The sequence below is a fragment of the Aedes aegypti genome, chromosome 2 (genome assembly GCF_002204515.2).
Source record: "Aedes aegypti strain LVP_AGWG chromosome 2, AaegL5.0 Primary Assembly, whole genome shotgun sequence".
Taxonomy (NCBI): domain Eukaryota; kingdom Metazoa; phylum Arthropoda; class Insecta; order Diptera; family Culicidae; genus Aedes; species Aedes aegypti.
Genome location: NC_035108.1, coordinates 348426980 through 348430986, shown reverse-complemented (window position 1 = coordinate 348430986; position 4007 = coordinate 348426980). Strand labels below are relative to the sequence as shown.

Sequence of the window (4007 nt, the reverse complement as noted above, 5' to 3'; positions counted from 1 at the left end):
AGCTGTTAATCTTCAAGCTGCCAATCCAGCATCTGGTTTGTGAAATCACTCAAGATTTCTAGGTTGACCAATGCATTCTTAATATGTCGCAATTTTGTTACATGTGATAATTTTGCTAATCAAAGTGTTCCCATAAAACATGGAAAATCAAAGACGCTGTTGGAAAAGCCACTCTATTTTACGATTGTTGTGGAATGTTGAGCACTCAACCCGACGGCACTGCAGCAGCGTCCGCGATTACAGTCTCAAAATGTTTAGTCATAAATCATTCATGACAAATGAAATTTTGTATGAAGCTGTGAAATTGATTTAGGAATATAAGAAGTCATATATAAAGTCGGAAATATTTCACTTTTAAATCTGGCTGGGTGAACGCAAACAAGCGGTGAAGCACAAAGCGAGAATGACTTGCCCAACCGTGTTCACAGTTCGACCGCAAATTTTCCTGTGGACTGCTTCCTCTTCTTCTTCTTTTTCTTGGCGGTGGCAGCGCTGATGACTTTGGCTTCGGACGGCATCTTCTCTCGCTCGCTCGACAGTTTGATTTGAGCGAAGCAAGACAAACGGGGAGGTCCTTCGCTATCGATGTCTGTGCCTGAGAAGCACGCCCGGTCAGAGCCAGACGATCTTTTGCCTGCTGAGATGCGATCCAAGCGGAGAATGGAAAGCAAATGACGTCATATTTTCTCTAGCACACCTATTTATAAATTTGCTTGAATCAACGTTCTCTTTTAAAACAGTAATTAAACTATTTGGACAGGTATGTGGGATTCAGTAAGTAAACGACATGACCCTTTGATGTCTTGTCTTTCAATTGAGGTGCCATTCAAGGAATTTCGTTAAACCAGCAAACAGTTATAAAAGTTCAAAATATGTCATGCCAACGTAAGGCTCTTGGTTTTGAAATTCCAATTTCACTCCTGTATAGAGAATTTTTATTTTACTTTCAAACTGTGCGGCATAATCAAATGCAAACGCATTCAGTTCCCGATGGCTAGTGCCTGTGCATTTACTGTTCATAAGTCGCAAGGTGGAACTTTCCCCGAGGTCGTGTACGACTATGACAAAAGCCAGGATCAGCAATTGGTGTATGTTGGTTTGTCGCGGGTTACTTCACTGCAAGGACTATTTTTGACAAACTCTACCAATTTTTTCAAGTTCCATCACGCCAAAGGCAGCAATTCTCCCAAGAGGGTTGACTTAAGGAATGAGCTGCAGCGCTTAGGCAATCATCGATTAGTGACGCTTTGAGACAAACTGCGTGAAATACTAAATGCTCATGCAATGGATATTGCTACAGACCAAAGCACTGGACCGATTCTATCGATTCTAACAATCGAAGCACCCGAGCTATCAAACATCTAATCTACTGGAGGAGTTTGGCGAACTACAGTTGGAGCCAGAAACCGATCACCCAACCAAGCAACACAAGGAAGCAACGACCAAACAAACAAATTCAATCATCTGGCATTATTCCTGGAACACCAAACACTGGTTCTCGGAACCACAGAACGACAAATGGTTTTTTTTAGGACTACCAAAATGAGTCCAAAAAGAGTTAACTTCTGAAATGGAATCGGATGAAGGATCAATAACAACACAAAACTAGTACACTTACAAACTCATACACATGACAAATCAAATTATTAATCATCGTAGTTCTACGTCAACCCCGCGGTAATGTAATAGACATTACCCACCCCAAATTTTTTTTTTATGTTATTTTTTGCGTGCCGAGACCGCATCGCTCGTGCACATATTGCTATTTTAATTTTTTTTTTCTGTGTCGAGACCGTATCGCTCGTACACATTTCCACATTTCTCTTTTTTTTTTGTCTCTTTCTGTGCCGAGACCGCATCGCTCGTACACATTTTTTTTTGCTTCGTGCTGAGACCGCATCGCTCATGCACTGTTTATTTGCAACGACGCCATGTTTAATATCAGAAAAAAAAGCTTTTTCTGGCTTCTCAGCTACACTTTTTCAATATTCTCCATTGGTGCATCTATACTTATTAATGCAGCTCTGAAAAAAAGGATGATTGCACTCTACTTACCTACCGGCTCCGCCATGTCGTATCCAAATTTTCGAGCTGCCGAAACAACGTCCTCCATCCACAAAAATATTACACAGAATGAATCATCCACGATCACTTCCTGTTAAAAACTCCCCCGTCTCACAATTGCGTTTTTCTTTCTCCCTTTCTCTACACGGAACCAAAACGCTAAAGTTAGCGTTTAATGGATCAAGGCTGCCAGATGTTCTGAATTGTTTTCAACATAACACAAATGTGCTGAACCCATTAATTATATTACGAAGTCGTTCAAATTACTATATTTGCTTTTTTCTCTTATCTCTTTTACTACAATTTGCAGTGTAATTTTGCGATTATTCTGGTATTCTCTTCACATATGTCTACACGGTGAAAATTGAAAATACTAATTAGCTTAGTGTTTAATATTTCCTTAACATTTTTCATGTTTATCACTGTTATCACGATGCATATGAAACATGCACTACATGATTATAATTTATACTTTACAAAACCTTTTGCTAATCTTGGAACTTGTAGAAATGAATTTAATTTTCCTGACAAACCTGTAAGCAACGACACGTTTGCTGATAGTTTTCCATCGTTAAAAATGCTTAAAATAAAATAATGGCAAAAATTGATCGGGCAGCTGAAATTGCATGTAGAGGTAATTTGAATATTAAAAGTTCTAACACAGACAAACAGACGTCACACTCTCATCATTGGCCATCGACAACCTTTTTAACGGTCGGTTCAAAAATATGGTAGATGGCCGATCCACCACCCGCAGCGCTCGCATCGTTTTTGTTCGTGTTTGACGTTTGCACACTACCGCCATCTGTTGGCCTATCGGCCAAACACACCGATTTTAGCATTGGGCGTACATGTCCTCGTGACTATGATTTTGATCGACATTTGTTCTAAGTGTTACGTCTGTTTGTCTGTGGTTCTAATTCCAAATCAAATCATTGGGGATATTCAATGTTTTTCAGTAAGTTCCATCGGGGCGTTCGAATGGTGGCAGGGGGAGACCTTCAAAGCCGCATGTGACCAGTAGAAAGCCCATTCCAGAGCGCGATCGAATCTGCGACATTTCCAAAATTACTTTGATTCTGACAAGGTAAGTCCGGAAGTTATTTTTGTAGATTTTTTCTATCATATAACTGTAATATTTATTCATTGCAGGAGTACCACACGAAGCAGACCGTTTTCCGTCGAATTCTAGCAAACTTCTCTCCCTGGATTACTGAAGTTGTTTCCTCAAATGGTCGATAAACGCAAGCAGTTATTCAAATTTCGATTCAAATGTACGTAATTTACTCTCCATCGGACCACAGAGTGAGTCAAGGACATTCAAGAAAACATGGACTGGATGATGTCGAATCGAGAACACGGTGAGCAACACGATGAACCAATACGACTCGGGTGAAGCCAACTAATGTTATGGTTTTGCATGTGATCCTTAATCAGATGTGTAATAGTTGGTTCAATAAATATAAATTATTCGCGGAATAATATCGTGAGATTTTTCATTTGTTTACAAAAACGATACAAAGAAACAAAATTTTAAGAAATTTAGTGCATTATCATTCATTATGCATTGGAGAAAATAATTGTGAGATATACATACGTTGCTATAAAAGTAGTTTATACTAGCAATGCATATTAGGTACATATTCATTGCTTGGGGTGAATAGACCCAATATGGTTTTAGTATGACATTTACTCTATTTAGCATATATTTTTTTAAGCGTGTATTATTTTATGATGATGGTACATCAAAGAATTATCTGAGTGGTTTTCGGTCTTCGCTAACGCCAGTGATTGATGATTTTTTTTTTAATATTAGCTTAACATCTATGAAGAGATCTTGAGATTCTTCTTCTTCTTCTTGGCATTACGTCCTCACTGGGACAGAGCCTGCTTCTCAGCTTAGTGTTCTTATGAGCACTTTCACAGTTATTAACTGAGAGCTT

General features: G+C 38.9%; 1 long non-coding RNA gene across 1 annotated transcript; it reads left to right on the top strand.

Moving 5' to 3' along the window:
* The first annotated feature begins 1653 nt into the window (after positions 1–1653).
* LOC110675868 lies at positions 1654–3517 on the top strand. Its single transcript, XR_002499864.1, has 3 exons — positions 1654–2698; positions 3024–3151; positions 3217–3517. It is a non-coding gene; the product is annotated as an uncharacterized LOC110675868 (long non-coding RNA).
* Positions 3518–4007: the final 490 nt, after the last annotated feature.